The sequence below is a fragment of the Anser brachyrhynchus genome (genome assembly GCF_964034855.1).
Source record: "Anser brachyrhynchus genome assembly, chromosome: 19".
Taxonomy (NCBI): domain Eukaryota; kingdom Metazoa; phylum Chordata; class Aves; order Anseriformes; family Anatidae; genus Anser; species Anser brachyrhynchus.
Window position 1 is genome coordinate 1,115,109 of NC_137712.1, and position 23,689 is coordinate 1,138,797.

General features: G+C 50.1%; 1 protein-coding gene and 1 long non-coding RNA gene across 13 annotated transcripts in view; one reads left to right on the top strand and one right to left on the bottom strand.

Annotated features, from left to right (window-relative positions):
* Positions 1 to 9,868, top strand: part of LOC308180197 — a 37,310-nt gene extending 27,442 nt beyond the window's left edge. Inside the window, exon 2 of one of the 2 annotated variants that reach the window (XR_013940805.1) lies at positions 6 to 1,437. This is a non-coding gene — a long non-coding RNA (uncharacterized lncRNA). Of the gene's footprint in view, positions 1 to 5 lie in introns of both variants that reach the window. The other variant, XR_013940806.1, reaches the window with a different exon arrangement.
* PBX3 (PBX homeobox 3) overlaps positions 1 to 23,689 on the bottom strand; it is a 114,715-nt gene that overhangs the window by 48,709 nt on the left and 42,317 nt on the right. The window lies entirely within an intron of this gene.

A 23,689-nucleotide genomic window follows, 5' to 3' on the forward strand; every position in this document is an offset into this window, starting at 1 on the left:
CTCAGTTTAGGACAAGCATTTGCTCGGAGGAGGAACGTTTGCAGTTGCTGCTCCCCCACCCCGCTCGGCGGCGTGCGGCTGTTGCGGGGTTTGCAGCGCGGCGCCATGTGACTGGGATCAGCACGCCAGCAACAAAACCCAGCTCCAGATCGGCTGCGGGACTGGGGTGGGAGCCCCCGGTGTTTCCATATTCCAAGCTAGCAAAGCCAGCGTTTGCAAGCTGAGAGTGCTCAGCACTCAAATATCCTTTGAGAGGGCAGACTGTCCTGCAGCACAGGGCCGGGAAAAACACTGAGCCCAGCAAAAACTGTGGATGTGACAGAGAACCAAATCGGGAGCGCTAATGAAGTGAGCCCAGCATTACGCTAGCTGGCTTGATGGTTCCTCTGCTTTAATTTATCTGCCTTCACCATCCGCTTTCAAAGCAAGCTGAAGGAAGAGGCAGGTCCTTTGTTAGTGTACCAGCGTAGCGTGGGACATCGGGAGCATGGGACGCAGGCTGGTGATGGGTAAACAGCAGCGGGAGAGGGCACCCTTCCCAAAACCCTGCGCTGCTGTCAGCCTCTCCCAGCCCCTTTGATACCGGGTTTAACACCGTAAGAATTTGATTTAGCACAAGGAACCGCAGTGGTGGTGCTTTGGGGTGCTGCGCAAAGAGTCAAGGAGATGCTACATCAATGCTATGCGTTACCACCGAAACGGTGCCCCAGGAAATTTAAGTATAAGCAGGCAGAATGTTGTTCTAATTGTTATGTTAGTACCTTCTGCAGCAAATTAATGCATGAAACATTTTCATTTCGGTACATAAGTTTGTGTGTGTCTGAGTTAAACATTTATGTTAATGGACCTTCTGGCAGATCTGTAATGTTTCAAATACTCTTGTAGAACAGCTTTTTCTAAATACATCATTTAGCAGTTCTTTCCCCATTTTCTACCTGATCTGGGGGCATGCAGAAAGGGAAACTATTTCACAGTTTTAAAAACCTCCTGCTTGAGTAACTACAAAACTAAGCTGCATTCAGGCAAGGTAGCAATTAAGCCTGCGCTGCCACTAGCAATGTAAACTGTATTAAAAAAAAAAAAAAATTAAATAAAAGGCACACTAATAGCCAGCATATGCTCTGATCATAACACCCTGCATCAGCATGCTGCACTCCCCTGCTGCTGCGTGCGCTGCGCCCCATGCCCACTCCCACACCCCACAAACCGTGCCAACCCGGTGCCCCCTGGGCTGCGCAGGGCTGGGGGCCGCCCTCCCCGTGGCACAGCTCCTGGACACTGTCACTGCGCCGGCCGCCCTAAAAACCCTGCCTTGATCTCCATCCCATAAATCTGCCAGGAGGACGCGCGCAGTGCTGGGATCGCTGCCAGCATCCCGGAGCGTGCCAGGATGCTGCCCTGCGGGGCGCGGAGTGGGGAAGGTGCCCGTCAGGCCGGGGGGGTCGGGGCACTTCTGTCGGGACGCACGTCGGGACGCTGTGCGTGGCCCCTGCAGGGCTCGGGAGGCGAGAGGGCTGGCCCACCGCTCACCCCCAGCCTGTGCCCGCACCTCTCAGAACCACGAGCGGGTCTTGGGCGGGCCCCAGCCCCTACGCGGCTCACCGCTGGTGCCCCCCATTGATTTCCCATCTCCGCCACCTCACCGCTCGGGCCGCTGCCCGGCTTTGCCATGTCGCTGCACATTTATGCGCTCCCAGCTCCCTTGATCTGGGTAATTAGGGTTTATGTGTTAATTGGAATAAATACAAAGGTGGGAGTCACAGGCATAGATTTCCAAGCGCAGACGAACTGGAGGGCCGGTACGCGGGGAAGACGCCTTAGCAGACCAGTGCAGGCCCTGGCCTGGCCGTGCCCCACAACTCGGGGCAGGCTGGGGAGTGCCCCCATAGCGGGCCTGCCCTGCCCTGGGCGGTCTCCTGACCCCGCTTCCTACACTTCCAGTGCTCAGTGCCCCAGACAAGGCCCTCATGGGTCAACAGAGGCTTCCTCGGGAGGTGGACGTGCCGCGTGAAGCAGCACAACAGCAGCACAAGCTCGTCCGTGAGCTAACGCTGCCGGTGGTGCGCGGAACGAGGCCGGGGCCCGCGGCTGCAGCCGCCGCTGGAGGTCCTGGGGCAGGGGCATGCGAGGAGGGGTCCCTGCGGTGGCCGAGCGCTGGGATGGAGCTGGCTGAGAGGAGCCGTCCCTGCTGCCCCCGGCTCCACGCGGCAGGGCTCGTGGTGCCCCGGGGGCAGTGCTGGCTCGGGCACCGGCCCCGTCACAGCCCTTCGCTGTAAATACGAGGATTTCTCATCCTCTGTCGGGGCTGCAGGAAGGGACCCGCCCCAGAGCGATGTCCCATCCCAGCACGTGGAGCCCGAGGACAGTGGCTACGTGGAGGGAAGTTTGACCCGAGGCGTGAAGCCTCCCTCTCAGCTCATGTCCTGCTATCTCTGTGAAAGCAGCACCTGTGAAAAATGTAACTTCTCTGACAGGAGCACTATTATTCTTGAAATGTGACTAAATGTTACACAGTAAAAGCATTTTCCTTCTTGAATTAATTACATTTCATCCCCTCCCTTCCCCCCCATTTCCAAGGTAAAGGCTTTAACTGTCCAGCAGAAGAGGCTCTCCTCTCCCGAGCAGATATGAAATTTGGCAAGCCTCATTTATCCTCGAATTTATAATTCAACAGATGCTTTTGCTAACACTTCTTGATAATGTTGCAGCAGAAATACAAGACTTATCTCCTGGTCATGGGAGGCGGAACACAAGTATTCGTATTCGTATATATATATATTTTAAAATCCTGCTTTCAAATATTATGCGTTGTATGGCTTCCAAATCAGTTTAAACTTTCTTGGAAACTTTTATAATAAACAGTCCTGCTACATAATTTGATGTTTTTAAATGAAAGCATCCAAGCTAATCTATACAAATTAACAGATGTCCTCCTGAAACAGTTAGAAACAAAGAAATGCAGATGCGAACATCATCAGCATCCAAATGAGCTTATTGTAGGACCCTTTAAGGCACATCTGAGCATAGCTCCAGCCTGTAGTCTACCTTTCAACTTGCAAATGACAGTGTCACCAAACACTGTCCTTCCATCAATCAAGCTGGGTCATGAATATACAAAAGGCAGCAGAGAAGCTGGCTACCTCCTGCAGTTCAACTTGGCCTAATTATCTGGGCCTTTCTTTTTGTTCCCATCTGAAGGGTATACACCCAGTCAGCTGCTGGGCAGCCCCAGGCCTCATCACGGGAGGTTACGCACACTGACCCTCCTGCGGACAGCCAATGCAAGTTAAATGTGAGCACCAAATGTCATCTTTCTTATTCATCATTATAAAACTTCCCTCCCCGTTCAAAATACCAATCTGCTGCCATTTTCAGACCCTCCCCCGCGCCCCTCCAAGCTGTCATTTCGCAGCGCTCGCTGCCAGTTGAGTGAATTAGCATCCTAACTGATGTGCTGTTATTCTCCCGTGCATCCCTCGGATGCGTTAACTAATGACCTCCCCCGGAAAACCCAGCCGGTCCGCGGCGTCTCCTCGCCGTTTGCACAGGTCCGGGTGGGCTCCCTGCGCACGCGGGAGCCTCCAAGGCTCTGCTGGGGAAAGCCGCGGGCACCCACAGGAAAAGGCCCTTCCCAGAGAGCGGCCCTTCACGTCTCATCCGCAGCAAATCGCTGCTAACACGCTGCTGTCATCCACCAGCGGCAGCGACGGGAGCCCGACTGCTCCCAGGGGGGCCCGCAGCTGCTGAGCCCCCAGGGTCACCGCAGCGCCTGCGCCAGCCCCGGGGCCCTGCCTCTCGCGGCGACGACCCGCCGGCTGCGGAGCTGCTGGCAACGCCGTCCACGGTGCTTCTCTGGGAGGGACGCGCTGCACAGGGGGGTGCTGACCAGGATGGGGGCACGGCGCTCGCGGGGCCAGGGGACCCCCCAGCAAGCAGGGTGCAGCACCCACACCCAGCACCCTGACCGCGACGCCCAGGGCTGCAGCGCGCTGGAGCCAACGGTGCCCAGCGCCCGGGGCGCTGCGGGAGGTGCCAGGCCATCGACCCCAGCGCGGTCCTTACAGGGCACAAACGCAGCACCGGGCCGGCGGGACCGGCTGTGCTTCTGGTGGGGCCAATCTGTGAGATTATGCAGAGACTAAACCTGGCCAGCACTTTATGTTGCATACTTCGAATGCTTCCTCTTTATAATAGCTTCGACTCTTCAGCAGTTTACTGCTGTCATTTACACATTTTCCAAAACATTTTGTATTACATGCAAACAATAAGCAAGAAGCCCTCTTGTCCTCCTGTAAAGCCCTGTCCGGCACGTGCAGTCCCCTGCTACGAGCATCCTCGGCATGCAGGAGGGGGACTCCAGGAATGCAGGGCCAGCAGAGCCACGTTTCCTCTCGTCGATGCAAGGCCACAGCAGCGCAGTGGATGCGGGACAGTTTGCACGTCCGCTCCAGGTGCTCCGCGGGGCCAGCACAGCACACAGGGGGGCTCGGCTACTTCTGGAGCATTTCTGTATTTCTGTAGTTCTTCTGCTTTGGTTGAAGGCATAAGCTTGGCTAACCACAGCTAACCCAGCTACACCACAGGGCACAGGAGCAACATTAAAATTGTATTTGGTAGCAAGTGGCACCACTTTGCTGTGTTTTTATGGGTTGCACTTGCAGGCGTACCCCGCAGTAATGCAGCGCGCACTCCCTTGGTACTGGACATGCAGCAGGAGCAATGTGCTGGAAAGGGCCCGAAATGTCAGGAAGTGAGCTTTCGGGTTTATCCCAAAGCCCATGGACTCTGCAGGGGGAAGCCCCACTGCCTGAGGTTTTGGTTGGAGCTAACCCCCAGAAACACCGGCTTAACCTGCCGAACTTGTGAAGGCAAATGGAAGCGGTGGCTCAGGAAGACCTGAGCAGGGACAGCAATCACACAGGTGCACACAAATGATCGGTGAGCTTTTCTTGGTAATTTGACAATGTTTGTTAACACATAAAGTCTTGTGACAGCCCCCAAAGCAGTTGTGAAGTGGGCCCAAACTTTAATTAAGAGAGAAAATAGCAGAGGATTTGCTTTTTCATACCCAGTGAGATGAGCAGCCCCTGGTAATGCCAGGACAAGCCAGGGAAGCGGCCTGTGTGCTGCCACGCTACAGCCTCCAAGGAGAGGGGGACAACTGTCCTCTGGGGCAGGACTCCCAGCGCAAGCGGAACAGGGCTTGCTCAGCACCCTGAGCATCCCAAAAATGTGTGAAAAGAAGCTGAAAGGCAATCCACGTATCTGAAATGCTTCAAGGCCTGAAGTTCCCCATAGGACCAGTGTCTAGAGCAGCAGTACTCTAGAAACATGGAGCAGTGAAAAAATTGTCAAATCCCCCTTTTAGAACTGAAATCACTTTATAGACTACCAGAGCTTGAATAAATGTGGGAGGAATTTTAATGATTCCAGGTATTTCCTGCCTGTACGTGGCAGTGGCCGGTGCGAGGGCTGACCCCGGGTCACCCCAGCACATCCCCTGAGCCTGCTGCACCCCAGCATCTCTGGCCCATGCGAGGCGGGGCTCAGCCCCCACAGTGAACGCACGCAAACACCTGCAAAAGCACCTCGGGCACAGATGTGAGAGCCATGACCCCGTGCCACCTCCCTCCCTCTGCCCAGGCTCCGCGCTGGCAGCAGACGTTCATGCAGATCTGCAGCCAGAGCCGCTCACGGAGCAGCAGGGAGTTAGGGAGAAGTTAATCCAGGGAATGACCTTTAGAAGGAAACTGTAGCATAGATAACTTGTCATATAGAAATGAAAGCAAAAATAAAATCTGCATCCCTGATTCCTTTTTCCTTTCAAAGCTTGGTGTCTGATTTTGCAAACTGTATTATATATGTTTACATTTCTATAAAGGCAAGTGCTCCTTAGAGGAGCAGCTTAGGTAATTCACATTTGCATCATGTGTAGCTATGATAAATAATAAATACATAGCTGATAAATGGTACTGTGCAACTGGAAGACCTATTTTTTATTGAATGGCTGACTAAATACTCATGTAAAAGTCATAACTTGATGCTTCTTTTACCCTGAGGCTGCAGTAATTTATTGTAGTAATTTATACAGGCTGCTGTGGTAAAGGGACAGTTTTAGCCCAGCCTGGGGACTGCCCCGTCCCACCAGCTCCTCCCTTCGGGTGCACGGGAGGATTTGACAGGGGACCTGCAGCGAGCAGAGAGGTTGGCGGGTCAAACCCGGTGCTTTAGGTGCAATGGGGCCACGGGACGAGGCCGGTGGGACACCGGCTGCTCCAGCACCCCACAGTCCGCGCAGTGCCCTCGCACCATCAGCGCACAATTTCCCCTGCACACGCTGCAGAGCCACGTGCGCAGGCCCCCATGTGCACAGACCCCGCGTGCACAGGCCCCCACACTGTGGCACGCGCTCGCCCACACCCGTGGGTCCATCTCCCCGCCCTCGCCCCGCGGTGGGTACCCCTGCTCCTGCCCACCCCACCGCGACACCAGGGAACGGCTCTGCGGAGTGCACCGACAGCCTAAACCCTGCCACTCAAGCAGGAGAAATCAGGTTCATAAAGCACAGACCTAACGTCCAGCCTGTGAGACAGAGGTAATAAATACTGTCGTGGGCAATGCCTGGAACTTCTCTTTTAAAAATGTGTGGAGGACAAAACGATTCCTCCCAAAACACAAGTGGGCCCCATCACTGCCAGCATTCCACAGAATTAATTGGAGAAGAAATTTAAGAAATATATTCCCGGCAATATTCTGCCTTTGATAATTTAGAGGCAGCCATGATAACCACTATTTGTACATGACAGTCATATGAAATAATAAACCTTGCTAGCTATAAACATTACCAAATTCTGACACTATTGATTTATTATGTCTAACAGTGACATCAAACCGAACAACTGACAGAAACAATGTTACAGCTTTAAGAGCAGTTTGTCAACGATTAATTCTGCCAAACGGGGTTTAGTTTTATGCTGGGACTGCTTGTCTAGCAGTTGTCAATCCAAGCAAAAATTACTACTGCCACACGTCTGCTCACGCCAGCCCGAGGCGCCGCTCCGCTAGCCCTCATTACCCCTATCACTGCAAATACAGATGCAAGGCCAGTCCCTATTTAATATGCGTGTTAATTATGCAAATTATTAATTGGGCTGGTGCTTGAGGACTTGTGTTTATGCCCAGATTAGAGTCAATAACTGTATCACACAGCATTTTAAGCCTGACCTGTGACAGAAATAAAGCTGTGCTGAAAGCAACGTTCTCTCCCGCCAGCGCGGTGTGGTGCGGTGTGGCGCGGCGGCTGCTCACCGTGCCGGCTGCTCGCCATGCCCCCCGCTCACCGTGCTGGCCTCTCACCGTGCCGGCCGCTCACCGTGCCAGTTGCTCACCGTGCTGGCCTCTCACCGTGCCGGCTGCCGGCCGCGCTCAGCCGCTCGCCCCGTCGGGCACAGCCCGGCTGCATGGCTGGTCCCCGTGGGCACCCGCGCTCCCCGGCGCCCGCCTCACGCTCCTGGCTTCTTCCCACATTTTCATGGCCATTTTTCCATTAGGAACGTGGTTTTGTGCTATTTATATTACACTGTCAATAAAAAGCGTATGACATGATATTATACGTTGTAAATTTGTTTGATTTTTTTTTTAAATCAAATACAGTTAAACGTGTAAAGATAGAGGGTAAAGCTGTAAGGCTTTTCCAATTAAAATTTACAGCAGACAATGTTGTAAATTTTATACAGTTGTAATGCTTGCTGCAGTTGTGCTGAAATGGGAACTATTGATCAGCCTGATTTCCCAGGATACACGAGGGGGAAACAAGGTATTGCACAAGCAGAAACAAAACTTTCATTTGTAAAGCCTTCTATTATACTTTACTGCCCTCATTTGGTTCCAGATGCATCTCTCTTAGCAGAAGAAATAAGGTCAGAGCCTCTTCCCCAAAGAATAACGGAGCAGAGAAGGTTAACGGGGTGCTCCACATCGCTCTGAGCTGCAAACCGGCCTGTTCTGGCTCGCCCAGTGCAAGCGCTGGCTGAGTGCAGCACGGCCACCCAGCACGGCCACCCAGCACGGGCACCCAGCACGGGCACCCAGCACAGGCACCCCGCATGGGGCACCCAGCACAGCACGGGGCACCCCGTACAGGCACCCACCCAGCATGGGACACCTAGTACAGCCATCCAGCACGGGCACCCAGCACAGGACACCCAACATGAAGCACCCAGCACAGCATGGGGGATCGCTGCAGCCCCAGGACCTGCTCCAGTGGTGCCTGAGGCGCCCCTGAACACAACAGAAGGTCTGTGGCGCCCAAAAATCAGTTCACAAACAGCAAGGCCACATCTTCATCTAGGATAATACTTATGAATGTATCCAGACTGATTTACTTTGGCAGAACTTTGAAAATAGTGCATTAAAAACAAAACAAAAAAAACAACAAACAAACAAAAAAAGGGGAAGGCAGCACGATGTGGCTGGGAATGTGTGCCTCAGGCCAGCGGAGCACCAAGGCACTTGCTCGGTCATATGCTGCTTACCAGACTCTCACTCATGCTATGGACACACACGCACAGGCCACGATTGCTGTTCCTCACAACATAAAGCCGAACCAGCACATCATGCTGTCTTTTATCCAGGTCGCTGGCGCTGCTGCGAGGGGATGCATTAATGGCACAGGTCCCGGCTCCAGCAGGCGGGAGGCACAGGGGCACCGTCCTGTGGTGTCACCGGAGGTGCCGAAATCGGCCCGGCCAGCCGCGGTCACGAGCGGCCTCCTGCAGCTCGGGGAGGGCTGGGGTGTCGGGGCAGGCGCGGGGCCACGCAGCACCGTCCTGTGGCATCCGCCGCTGAGCAGGCCCCGCCAGGCAGCACGGCCACCAGCCCAGCACCACCAGCCTGCTGCTCACTTCCCCCAGCTTTTAGCGACGTTTGGGCCAGATACGCTCTCTCCTATGTGGAGAAGATAACGCTTTTTAATGGAAAGCCTGGCACAAACAGCGCTGCCGCCCGTCCAACAGCTCTGTTAGTCTATGCTAAGAGCATTTACATATGAATTATGGCCACCTCCAGACTCAGATACGATGTTCTCTTTCGTTTGCACGTTTTCCGCACTTCTTCCTTCACTGCCCTGCAGTGACTGTGCCAGGCCCCCAGTCCTGAGCTTTCTAGGAAGGGCTCCAGCGGGCTGAGGCGCCCGTGCCGACTGCCCCGCGCCCTGCAGCGCCGTGCCGCTGAGCAGCTCGGCCGCGGGGCCGGGCAGCCCTCGGGTGCCCTGGGGCTGCTGGGGCCCGGCACCCAGCTCGTCCCGCAGCCCTGCCGGCAGGACACCCAGCGCGCTGCAGGCCGTCGGCCTTGAAAGGTGCCGCCCGGCCACGCAGAGCCAGCTGAAACCTGCAGTGGCACCTGCCTGGACCGACGTGAATCTAAAACAGAAACAACAAAGCCGTGGCTAAGTTAAAAGGAGGAAAAAACAGACAATGGATGATCCCAATAATGGGGAAAGATAACAAAGCCCCTGGATCCTAGCATCTGGCACTAAATGCACTTTTCTGTAAACTGAATGGCGGCTTCCAAACTGCGCCAAGCATCGCTCCTTTGCCAAGGCAGTAAACAGCTTTTATCAGCAATAATGATGGCATAATCCCAGCTAAAAAGGAAAGTAACATATGGCAGCAGCCCTACAAACACCATCCCAACAAAGTAGGGGGCATTTTTATTACAGCGTCCACTTGCAGAAAACCTGCCAGACTACTTCTCTCTTTTCTCCTCTCTTTTTTTACAGGTTATCATCTTCGCTGTTTGAGCTGAATGTGGCATTTGGGAGTTTTAGACTAATGAGTTCATTTTTCTGGGGAAAAGAAAAAAAAAAGAAGAGGAAGAAAAGATACCCAGAACTGACAGATGACAACTAACGCAAACAGGCTTGTGAAATGAACATATATGCTTAACACAGTGCTTTGGAAAAATAAATGCTGCAAAGGTGCCACATTACTTCAAATATTATTATACGGTCTAGTCTTAGGTGCAATGCTGTGTTTGGAAAACAAATATGTGGGAAGTAATAATTCAGATCTTAAACAATTTTTTTCCCTAATGGTGCAATATGTTATATAGGAGCACTGCTAATAGGTCAGGTGCAAATCAGTGCAAATTTTGTTTACAAGCTGATTTCAAAAACAAAATTAATCTAACATTATTAACCTTTTTTAATGGCTGGCATCCTCATTTATATTTGTGGATGTAATATTCACAAAACTGATTTTAAGCCCAACTGTATATTTATCAATAACAGCATGAGACATAATGCCCGTGTGAAACACATTGGTGTGGACTACAGAACAGTTTGCCGTCACACTGTCTTGCTTTTAATTGATGAAACAGTGGTTCACTTTTTCGTTATCTGTTATGATTTGCTGAAATATCATCTCCAAATAGAGAGATTCCAATCTCACTTTGGCTGTGCAATCTCATCATGCAATTATTTGAAAACATTACAGTTCACTAATTATCATGCTAATTATTTTGCCCTATACGTTTGCCATCCCGTTGTACAATTAAACATAGAGTACAAACCTTTATTTAGTCCATGCAAATGCATGTGCTGATTGGAGAATGAATGTGAAAAAGTGGAGGAATGCACTAATATTTTTTTGACATCTTTACCTATAAATATTTTTTCAGACTGAAAAATGTATCTAATAGCTCCACTCACTGATGTGCACTGCAGTTTACCACAGTGTCTATATTTCTGTTGTCAGTTTTACAGTATCTCCCTTCATTAAACCTATCAAGTTTTCCTTTTGATCATGCAACCAAGGCCAGAAGACAGATATCTTCCTGGAACAGAGCAGTCTGCCAAGTCTTTCACAAGACCAGCTTTAACCTCCCTATTGATTTTCTCAACACTGCAGCCATTCATTGTTTGTGACATTTGGCTGTCGGCTCTTTAACACCCTTCAACCAAATCAATTTCATATTTTTGTCAATGCCCTGCTAGAGGATGAGCAAAATGGGAAGAGACTTAGCATGATTTAGAATGTTGATTTCCTAGAGCAGTTTTATCTGTAGTTTTTACAAGCCTTATAAAGTTAATTCAACATGTTTATTTAAGCATACGTAATAAATTGGGAGAGAAGCACTACCAGACTTAAGTTTCAAATTCCCCAAATCTAATTCATGAAGGAAACTGAATTATTATATCAATGTCAGTAAAAATAAATGTGCAGCAGTCCTGATCCTTCCAAAAACCAAAAACAAATTAGGCAGGTCCCTGGCCAGTCCCTGCCTGCTGTGCCAAGCCCGTGTCAGAGCTGAGCGCGAGCGCCAGCCCACACCCGGCCCCGCCAGTAACACGGGGCACTCCCCGGTGTCCCCCCACCACTGCTTCCCCGCGTGATGAGAGGCAGCCAGGCTGGGCCCTAAAATAGACATAATTGTGCTTCCTAGCAGTGTCCATCAGAAAACAGCACTTACAGAGCCAGAGAATGAGCCGTGCCCTACAGAGAAGGGCTTGCCAGAGGTCGGCGCTGGATCCTCAAGGACAGGGTGACAGCAGAGCCACCTGCACTTGCTCGCTCATACAGCAATTGTACCTGTTCATGCACGTTCCTGGGGACATTATTGTCCTATCACAGAAGGCAGTCCTGCTGCTCCGAGCTGCTCCAGGTGCTGCCAGTGGGAACGGGAGCCACTGCCACAGGAAAGCAAGCAAGGAGCCTGGTCCTTGACTAGCCTGGAGCACCCTGTGGCCCTCCAAGTAACCGGTGAAACAAAAGCAGACAACTCAGACCCCAAACATGTGCAATCACCATCCACCTAGGCCTTGCTGAAGGAGGTCTAGCCTCTGGAGCAAATGTGTTTGGAGATCTTTCGGGAGCCCGGGTTGTGCTGCACGCTGCCTCTGCAGCCGGGCAGGGTGTGCCGATGGAGCAGGGCGCGCAGGGCCCCTCCTGCATGGCCGCCGAGTGACTTGCAAACAGCATACTCGTCTGATAGACCAGAGGCATTAAAATGGGGATTAACAGCCTGGCAGCTTGAACAGCTTATTTGGAGTCCTAGGCACTGTTGTGTAAATATGTATTTAGGGCATTTCTAGGATGCATGTTAAAGACACGGTGGATTGTACCCGTGTCTCTCGGCACACCTGGATTTATGCGATGTTTATTAGAAGTCCTACAGGTACCGTGTGCTTGGTAAATACGGTTATGGAAGCAGTTACTGCCTGTAATGATCTAGTTTGATCTTTTGTGTTTGTCTGCACATCTCCTCACACATCCAGCTTAATCTGCTACCTTCAGGAGGGAAAAGGCAAAGAGGTATGTTCAAGGATAGGACAGTAAAGCTTTTGCAGAGCAGGCCTGCGGACTTGTCCAGTGTCCTGCCTGTGGCATGGAGGTTTCCTCCCTGGCTCCTGGGGAGCGGGTATGGTCCTTCCACAGCACTCCCCTCTATTTTTTATCCACTGATGAATGGAAGACAGCTTAAGCTGTGGTGGTTTCAAGGACAAGGAGGACTGTGATGGCGCAGCTGACACTTTACTACATCAGGGACACGAGCAGAAGGGAACTCCTGCCCCCGAGGGGCCACAGGGAAGGCCTGGGGGCCATTCCTGTCCTGCCCAAGCCCCCTGAGCGTGGCCTGTGCCCCAGCCCAGCCCCACAGCGGGCAGGGCCCAGCCTCTGTGCCCCCGCTGCCAGGCGCCTCCCAGGCGGCAAGGCCCGACCTGGCCGAGCAGCAGGGGAAAGCCTGATGAGAAATGAGTTGGAACAAAACCTGTAGTAAAAAGAGATTACAACTCTCGGCCTAGACCCTGGGGGAAGGAGGGCAGTGTGTTTAAAATACTGTGCCTAAAATAAAAAATATTCTCCACACTGGCAACCTATTTTGCTGGGTTCCTCATATGCTCTTTCCAAGACCATGTGCACACCATGCCCCCTCCTCCCAAGGGACAGCCAGGACATATACAGCCAGGCTTAAAAATAAAGTTTCCAGGATGCTTTCCCAGCGTGGTGTCCTTCCAACACAGACTACACCCAAACCAGCCCTCCAGTAAACCCCAGCTGATGGAGCGCGGGGAGAAGGGATGGCACAGGGTAGGATGGGACAGGCAGGTGAAGCCCTGCACATGGGGGCTGGAGCACCATGGCCACAGGACCCTGCACCAGCTGCTCCCCAGAGCACCCCAACATCGCTCTCCTTCAGCTGAAGCAAGACCAGGCCCGCAGACAGCAGTCCTCCACCCAGAGTCAGCCCCTCCCTGAACAAAGGCACCTTCTCCCAGCTCCATGTTGTTGTTTTGGTCAGAGCTGCCTTTCAGCATCACCAAGAAAAATGCAGCCAGACTTGGCTTTTTTTTAATAAGCATTTCTCAAAATTAAACAAGAACCTGTTCAGCCTCAAGTGGAAGAGATGTAGGGATCGAATTATGAGCAGAACAGGGGAGCGTAGGAGTGCCAATGCTCCACATCTGCTCTGGCACGCTCACCAAGTGTGTGCCAAACACCCCACTTTCTGGTGCTGATAAGGGCAGCAAGCGAGCTCTGGGGGTCTGGGATCAGCGTGGGGCTGGGAGGGCTGCCCGCGACGGGCACCTGTCCCCAGGCAGCACCGGCCCGGTCCCCCCGCCCCTGGCTCTCGGCACCCAGCAGTAGAGCAGCGGTGGGGCTGGCGCTGGATGTGTCCCCCAGACCCCGGGGTGTAGAACAGCAGGTGGTGGTGGTGGTGGTGCCGTGGGAGCGCCCCTGCCCGGCGCTGGGATGGAGCTTGAGCGGCTTTCAGATGGTGGGAGACTATGGCTGCTCCTACATCTGGACGGGGGAGAACCCAAAATACCAGAAACTCAATCCAAGGCAGTTTTCATACCCAATGAGGCAGCAAAGGAGCAGCCTGAAAAATGTATTTTAATGTATTTACTATCTTTTTTAGTTTTCTAGCACCACGTGGGAGGACACAGGAATTTCTCACTCACAATAATCTCAGAATATTCCCTTATTTCCCTGCTATTTTGCTGCGGGATTTTTTTCACTATGACCCAATATCCTCCTATTTTCAGCTGCAGCATGTTTGCTTTGATGACGCCTTAACATAGAAATAGTCTCCAGTTGTTTACCCACTGGTAGAGCTTCAAATATTATATTCTCACTTTTTTAAATCAGTGCAGACACCTGAGACAAAAAGTGTCCCAAAAGCTGCCTACAAGAGCTACATGCTGGTCACTCTTTCTTGTCAAGGTTGATTTATTGCCTCCTTGCTGTTCAATTTCACATTTTGTCCTCATCATATCCGTGGCTCATGATCATTCTAGGCTGACCCTTGTAGGGCAGGCAGGGAATATTGATAAAACAATTATCTGTTAGCCGTTCATTTGATTTTCCATTTCAATTACGGATTGCACGAGGCAAAAGGAAAAAGATTGCATCATTGATTTTTCTACCTTACAACAGTAAAGAGTTGCTTTGATGGTTATAAAATGAATGCAACTCAACCATGCTTTTAAAGGTCATATTTTTTGTTTTACTATATTTCTTAAAAGCCTTAATATATGCAACTGTACAAGGGGAGAAAGACTGTATCATCGGATCAGATAACTAGATACAAAGCACACATATGTCAAAGAAACACCGGTGGAAAAAAAAAAAAAAAAAACTTGCTCTGATGTATTTACAATAAATCTGATCTTCCCAAACAAACTCCTCAGCATCATTTCACAGCTGAGATGTGGCTCTGTAGTCAAATGCCTGCCTGCAAATGCCTCTCCTTGCATGCAGCTAAGGAGAATTTAACAAGCCGTTCCTGGAAAAGTGGCCTCCTGCCTGATGGAAAGCTCCATGCTCCGTCTCTCAGCTCTACGGTATTATTGCACATTAAGAGTTTGTTCAGTTCACGTAATATGCAGAGAGCTGTTACAGAAAGAGACATATTATCCCTACTAAACAGAACTATGTTAAAACTTCACCTATCTGAGAGGATGATAATGTGCTCTTGCCAGCCAGTGATCCAGGACGGTCACACTCGCGCAGGAACGGTGCTGAACCTCCTGCACTTCATTACGGTTCAGCGCATGGTACAGCTCCGGGGGATTTTCACATGGCCGACCCTCGGAGAAGTTCAGCCTTTGATCAAGGTTTAGCGTGCCTGGAGTGGCCGTGGTGCAGGAAAGGGTTTCCATTTTCTGTGTCATGGGGTGCCAGTGCTGATCTCCTTAAAGCCCTCGAGTTTTCTTCCAAGACTGGATTACGCTCAGCAATTAAGGTAATGAACTGGCTGAGGTAACAAAGCATAATGATCTCTTTTGTCCTTTGAATGCTTATGAACTCCGCTCATTCACAATAGTCTGGAATGCAAAGCTTTCTCCAACACTGCGCGGCTTAAAACTGTGTAAAAATGATTACTTCCATTATGCCTTCATGGTTTGACATTTTTAATTTAAACACCTGTAATATTTAAGCATACTTCTCAGAACCAAAATACCCACTCTCGAAGAATGCTAGCTTGTAATTCTTGTAATATTTTGACATCTTATGAGTATTATTTTAATGCCTGAAAAGATAATGTGATGAATCCATTACAAATATATCAAAATATGTGTATAGGGGACTGTTTCTCACTTTTTGTTTCAAAACAATGGATTTCTTTAAATAAGGCACAACAGCTGAGAGAGCAGTACTATTTTCATAAGGCAGTATACTGTGTCAATAATGGAAACAGCCGAACAACATTGCCTCTGCATATGGGCAGACAAATGCAACAGAACTTTCGCTTCAAATGAAGTCCTTTTATGCTGTATTAAATACTGTCTTACACTTTACAATCCTTTCCGAGCACAAGATATTTTTATGCAGCTATTACACTTTTTAAAAACGTTTACTTAAGGTTTTATTTATTTATTTTGAAACATCTGGCTACTACTTTTATATTTTTTTCAATTTTTTTGCATGATATAAACCTTCTGCACTGCAGAATCTGCTGCACTCTGATCTTTCATCTTAACACATTTCCAGCCCCAAATTTCACTTCAATCTCACCTCATCTCTCCATACTACATTAACCCCTGGCAATTGCCTTCCAAATGACCCCATTAAGCTGTAATTGCCTCAGCAGGCCTGCACTTTCGCTTGTAATTCTGTACCTCTCATCTCCCAGACGTTCTCTCAGCATCATTTCGTGTTCTGGCTCCCTTCACTGAGCTCAGCTTATGACCTCGCTGCACCATGGCCGAAATGACTACTAAAAGCATAACAGAGACGGAATTCCATTACTTATTTTTAAAAGTTCTCTGGTGCCCTAATGTAATATTCTTTGGGGAGTGTTGTCAAGGATACCAAGCACCAGCCATTAAAACCTTTTGTTTCCCAAGGCATTCCGTCTTTTATTAATAAATAAAGATAAAGAGAAGCTCATCCACCCTCCAGAAAGTCAGCGTGTGTTTGCAATGGTCTGGTACAACTTCAAGCCTTATTCTGCCCCTTGTATTCAAAGAACGGCTGGGCTACACCTAGGAGCAAGGCAATGCAGGCTGGAAGCTACAGCGTGCTCTATCCAGCAAAAGTGCTGCACAGATAAATTAAAGTCGTTCTGCAGATCATTTTGCAGGAGCAACTCTGCACAGTAATGTCTACCTTTAGCATATGCTCCGCTCGCACCTATAAAGAAAATTAAAGCTGAGGTCCGAGTAGCCCTATGCGTGGACACCAAACAGGGGAAGAGGAAAACACTAGAACTATCATATCCCACTGTCACCGCTAACAGTCTATCAAGGATAATGGGAATCCCCAATGGGGGTGAACAAAACAGCATGGAAAAAGCTGCCTAATCCTTTAACTGTGTTTGTGGCTCAAATGTGTTAAGGAGGAACCTCCTGCTCACGGCTGTTGTGAGACGGCCAGGAGACATATATTTTAGATTGAAAATTAATTGGTGCTGGATCCAAGCAAGCCTTTGTAGCAAGCAGTAACCTTTTCATTTTATGGTCATGACACTGAAATATTAAGAGCCCTCTTCTCCCATAAACTATATAAACAGAGGCACTCTGAAAAATGGAGGTAGTTTTTTTCTGTGGCAGAGAAGGAGTTTTACTCTTAATTCATAATAAAACTCGGCACTGGGGCTGAGGGTGGTGTCAGGCCCAGGCTGCACACGGAGGGTGCAGGCACGGCGGCTCCTCACCGGCCCCTCACGGGGGCTGCGGCACCCAGGGTCCCTGCTGCACCCTCCTGGGTCTGCTCCTTTGTAAAGGAAGCAGGCTGGGATCACTGACAAGATGAGAGCCTGGCCTGACCCTGCCCCGTCCTCGTGGAGGGCAGCACAGCACAGCCCAGCCAGGCCAGGGCCGGGAGCAGCGGCAGAAGCCGGGTGCCCGCGCCGCCGCTCAGGAGGGCCTGTCCTGCTGCCTCAGCGCTGCATGGGCTGCCCCACCGGATCCAAGTCCAATAGGTGGTTTTCTTAGCCAACGCTGACTGCTGTCCCTTGACTATCATCCCTAAATATCACCTCATCTACGGCAGCTACAAGAGCTGAAAGCACCGCTGGGGACGCAACAGCCAGGCCGGGGCTGAGCGCCCACCTCTGCGGGCCCAGCAGGGTGCAGGCTGCGAGGCCGCTGGCCGGAGCCTGCCGCGGGGTCGCTCGTGGACCACGGCCGAAGCTCTCTCGAAGCTCTCTCTGCTGCACCCAACAAGGAGCCGCAGCTGGGCCTGCGGGGCATGGGTGGGCGCCCAGACAGAGGGTGCAGGCACTGGCACTGCAGCGGCCGTGGAAGGGCCCATCAAAGGCTGTCAAAACCCACGACTGTGCAGATGTGGCTCCCTGCCCACACAGCCCATCTCATTAGCTGCTGGTTGGTAGGACAGCGTATCAGAAAGGTCTTCGCTTTATGCATGACCTGCTAGCTGTTTCCGTACACATCTATTCCTAGTCACCGTCAGAGACTAGTGCTAGACCAAGTCAACTCTCCACCTGATTCAGGAGACCCAGATGATTTGGTTGAATTTGTTTTAACCTTATTTCTGGTAATAATGAGTTAGCATGGATTTTTAACCAAGAAATATATTTCATTCAGGAGTCCCAACCAAAAGCAAATTCCTGAGAGCTTTTCATTTCTCCTCTCTGGAAGGCCAGAGACGGCCTGTGTCTAAGGACATTTGTGTGTCTGTGACGCTGGGAGGTGACACTGTCTGTGGTAGCACATGTCATGCTAAAACTGACTAATGTCACCGGGGCTATTGCACGTGTCTCTGCAGGGCCGCACATTGGCTCATGCCCTCTCCGACTTCCGAGGGACATCTCAGCACTGGAGGTAGCACAGGAGGCTTCTAAAAAGGCTGTCCCTCAGCCCCAAAGTCACGTCCCTCTGACTATCTTCTGGGGAGGATCTACATAGATGTAAAAGGATAAAGTAAATCAGTCTAATCACTTATCTGCTCCAAATGTACCAGAATAAATAAGAAATGAAAGGTAACTTCTACATAAAGGCATGGTTTCTGCTAGCGGATGTCTGAGCTTGGCTCCTTCCTCTGGCTGCATGTAGGCTGCACATTGCAGTGAGCATCACAGCTCTGTCTGCATTTATTCTACACACTAGGCAGGAAATTTCCATTTCATGCATCACTCACGTTTTGTACTGATTCCACAAAGTCGGTGCTTACACTCAACATAAAACCGAGAGGAACTCTAATTGGTTTGTTGTTGCTATTGTTTGAGATTTCAGTTTAGGCTCATTGGGCACCAATTTTGTTTGTTTTTCAGTGAAGCTTGTGTTATTAAAGTGAAAAGCAGAGTCAAGAAGCTGAATAAAAAGTCAAAGTACATACGGTATTTTTGTTTTCTTTAAAATGAACTTGGATTTTATCATACTCCACTAGTCTGTAAAGCAAAGCTAGTGCCATTTTTGCCAACATCCTGACAAAAGATCAGCACCAACAAAGGCCATAATCACCAGACCTGATGCTGCCCTGGTTCAATCATAAGCACACAGCAGCAAGGGTCATCTTCACTGAGTGCTTTGCACGGTGCTGAGAACATGGCAGCCTCTGAGCGTTACCTGCCTGCCAAGAGCACGCTAGGCTGTGCTCCCTCGCACCAGGAGCAATGCAGTGCCAACACACTCATTTCCATGGAATATTTTGGCTTTTCTCATTACCAGCTTAAACAGGACTTAAATCCTGAACAGAATCTGTTGAGTTTTTCCATGCAGAGGTTACCAGAATGCTGCCAAAAAAAAAAACACCTCAGAAACGCTACAAATACCCAAACAACTGAAATCACTAAAGACAAAGTACCTCCATCCCCAAAACTTTGCAATATTTCTTGTTTGTCTAGTTATTGAAGTAAACACGAGTTAGAGAGGCACTTTATCGCCATTTCCAGAGTTACTGGACATGTCTAATGAAAACAGCAAGTCATGAAGCATGGTATGGCATCAATGCCACAGCAGAGGGAACTATGAAAAATGAGTTGTGCTCCTCATATTCCAGAATCCTTTTCCTCTCTTCCCAGAGAAAAGATCTAAACTAAATAACTCCATGCCCCATTTACTTCTCACCTACTCGGGTGAGAGAGGTGTCCCTGAGCTCTTTGCTAGAGGCGTGCCACGGGGCCGCAGCAGCCTGCCGAGGGGGAGGCAGGATGAGGCAAACAGTCAAGTTTCAGAGGAGAATTTTCTGAATTCCAGGAATGCTGGTGTGGAATTAAGAAGCAAAGGAGAAACATGAAACACCACTGAAAGGGACACAGAAATAGTTTAGCAGGTTTGATTGTTTTGGTTGCAATGTCAATACAGCTGACGCTGCACGAAATGGCAGCCAGAGAGGCCGTGTAAAACAAACAGCCCATCCACACGGCCCCAAGAACAGTGCTGATACAATTGACTCGGAAGTGTTGCCAATCAAGCAAGCCTTTAAAGAAAAGCACGAGAGTTCCCAAAACTTTCAAAGAAAATCTGCAGCTTGGGAAAATTTTCTCTGTATTTCCACAACCTTCCCACCTGTGACAATATTTCTATGCTACTGGAATGGCCAGCGCAGGGAGGGGCTGCAGCCATGCCTTGCACATCTCTGTCCTCGTCAGGGCAGGGCCGGGGCAGGCGCAGGGGTGCCGCGGGCAGTGCCGCCGCTGGGAGCAACGTCAGCAGCAGCAGCTCGATGGGCACACCGCCGGCAGGGGCCCTGCTGCGCCCAGAGCCCCGCGTCACGGCACTGATGGGAGGGAGGGCAAGGCGCTGGGAGCTCTGAGGCATCAGACGGGCACTGACGCCAGACCCGTGCACGCCTCGTCCCCACCACCCCGCAGCCGCCTGCTGCTGTGAGCGGCCACGCACAGCCCAGGCCGTGGCTTCCCCAACACTGGACAAAACAAAGCACGCGGCGTGACAATTTCACCACTGGGCAACAAGGCTACGTTGAGGGGAAACGCAGTGCGTCTGACCTGCACCCAAACCGGGCAGCGCCGCAGAACGCGGCTGGTGGAGGGTCCCAGCGCTGGGACGCTGCTGCCCTGCGAGCTGAGCCGACCGCCCCAGAATGGCTGTGGAACCAGCACACGGGGCACGAGGGTGCCTTCAAGATGCTGCCCAGTTCCACAAACAGATGGAGAAGGCTGATAGCCACTCCTGGGCTGACAGGACAAATTTGCTGTGGGTTAGGGCTAACCTCCTCAGAAGGGACATTTATGGCATCATTAGGAGCCCTCCCACCATCTGTGCTGGGCACTGGAATTGTTTTCTCCTTCATCTTTGGCTGCCTGTGATGAATGGAGGAGGAGGAAAGCCAGGTGCTGCCCACAGGAAGAGCTCACCCCCCAGCATCTTGTCCGCTGCTGCCCCTTTGGCAGGAGCGAGCCTCAGCTCCTGCAGGGAAGGTTTGCGGTGGGGCTGGTGGGTACCCAGAGGAGGGCAATGGCATTTCCAGCCGTAGCCCCCTCCAGGGTGGGAGTTTCCGAGAGCCGCAGGCTCTGCGTGCTCAGGGCTGGGGGCCAGGGCCCAGCGCAGCGCGCAGCAGCCTTCCTGCACGCCGCTGGCTGCAGCACCGATGCAGCTCCGGCTTTCACTGCAAGTGCACACAGTGACAGAGCCATTCTTAAGTGAAAAAATATATACAGTATTTTGCATTACCTCCCCTTTGAACCTTGCACCAAGAATGAAATCTTCTGTTTCTTCCTGAGCAGTCAGCTTGTATCCTGGAGGGCACATCTGATCAGCTCTGTCCCTTGCTCATCTGGTTCCTCAACATTTTTACTTTTAATTCCTAATTAACTCCTAATCCCTAAACTCCTGAGGAAATTCTCGGTTATTCTCTTTTCTGCTCCCCAGTTCTCATCACTGACAGACGCAAGTACTGTTCATTTCATTGCAGTAACAAACACAGACTCATTCAGCAATATTAACATGTTACATAGACTTACTCGATCCAAGTTACATCTATCCCTGTGCAACAAACCTGAATGAACTATAGATGGGTTCTATAATTCAAAGCAAGAACTGAGCAAGAGAGAGGAAATTATGTGGATAATAAGGCACCTAACACCTATTCAGCAATCCCACCACGGTGACCAGTCCAGCAAAGAGCCATTCTGTACTGAAGGCAAGCGATGGAAACTAAAAGCATCTATGGCCCCCATTATAAAATGTTTCACATGGAAAAAAATACTCTTTTTGTAGGTAAAATGATACAAAGCAGAAGCTGACGATAAATTTTTCCTTTCAGTTTTAATCAGGCTTCCTGTTGTAAAAGCTCAGCAGACAGTGACGCGAGACACTGCCTCCCAACTTCGGTTCACCTTTGCCGTTCCACCAGGGACACCATGTCAAGATTGTTCAGCTTTTTTGATGAGTGCTGCGTGGGTAACTAATGTGTAAATGCAGATACGTATAGAAAGCAGTTTTGACAGTGATGTATTGCAACTGGTTCCAGATGTCGGCAAGGGATGCTTGGCCAGGCACCTGGGGCTCGCCTGCCACGGAGCCGCACCAGCACCAAACCAGTCTTCAAATAGATCACAAGGCTTTAACTCTCCAATTATAATCTTATTAAACAACCATCACTCGAGCTTCTGCTTCTCCTCTTCCAAGATGTCTACAAAATATCTCTGTGTTGTTGCTCACATGTTAATTTTAATTAAGGGCAGATAAGCTGCAATGTGAAGCTTTGCATTAAACCCTGCAGTTTGGCTGTCAATGGGAAGCCTAAAAGCAAGCAAGCTGTTGAATCAGTCAAAATTAACCTTATACTGATGTTTAACAATTTTTATATCACTACACAAAAACTTGCACATTGCTTATGCCGAGCGTTTAATTAGATACCCCTTAGTTGTTGAAGTAAATGTTGAAATGGCACAACAAATATTCAAATATCATGTTTCCATGGAAGATTATGGACAGGTAGTGGATTTACCTTTGATATTAGACCAAATTGCTGTGGAGATTGTTTTAAAGAAGAAGGTCTTGCTTACATGATTGTAAAATCCACTAGGAATATGTTGATTAAAAAAAAAAAAAAAAGTATCTAGCCAAAATTTATACCCATTGTGCCAAGAACCAGGCAACGTGCAAACGCCCAAGCTGGGCACGGCCAGTTAAATACGGACACTGCAGGAGCAGCTCTGGGGCTTCTGCCCTCTGCACCTCGCAAGCTCAGACAGCCAGTCCTCCCGATTCAGTAACGGGGGAATTTTAAATAAAAATAAAAATGTGTATTGAAAAATTAAGTAATTAATTAGCGCAATAACAGTCATACTGGATGCACAATTAATGTTGACAAGCTTCTGGAAGATGTGGCCAGAGGAGTAACTAGGCAGAGTGCACGTTACGTTCCAAAGAGCAGCATTTAACCTAGAAAACTGATAAAGTTGCACTTCTTACAGCAGAAGTGTTTGTAGCTCAGCTCCAACATCAGCGTTTGGTCTAAAGGGAATTTTTTCAAACAACCTGTCTGTCTCCCTCCTCTTTCAATACAAAACTCGGAGCTCCAATCAAAACCGCTCTCGGGGGATCACCCTACAGCTCCGCTCCCTCCATGTGGTTTTGATAGCAGGCATTCGCTCATTGATCAAGATAGCTGCAGAAAGCAAGCTTGCTGCTTATCCCAGAACAAAGAGGGAGACCTATGTTGCTGATTTTCTCTATCACATCAAAGGGTTCAGGACATGTTTAATAAAAGCACAAGCAGAAATGAGGAGCAGTGCTGAGAATTAGGCGGTGGCGCTGGCTCCCTGCAGCACGCTTCCGCCAAAACCTCCCCGGCCACTGCCACCCCCACTCTGTGTCAGGAGCCCCCCGATCAATAACCTCTTATTATGAGTAACCTGTTTAACTAGAGCCCAATCGGGCGTGTTGGGTCTAATGTCAGTTGGTATATTGATTGGGGGGGAAAGACAGACTGACCGGTCTCTGTTACTTTTCCGGTTGGATCATCAAATTTACTTCTAACCTGCATTTAAATGATCAACCTGTAAAATTTTATTACTAGCACAGAATTCCCTAATGAACGGTGCCAGATAGCGCAAGAGCTGTAAACTATCACTTCCTTTCTGCTTCTGGGGCTCCTGGTATGACAAACCTCTATTAGCCGTTTGTGGCGCGTGCTTCACGCTCAGCAACACAAACCGCACGGAGCCGCGGCTGCCTTTTGTCCACCTCCTGCAGCCGGACGATGTGAGATTGCTCTAGGTGGGAAAGAAAGTTTGGGGGGGCATCTTGATTGAC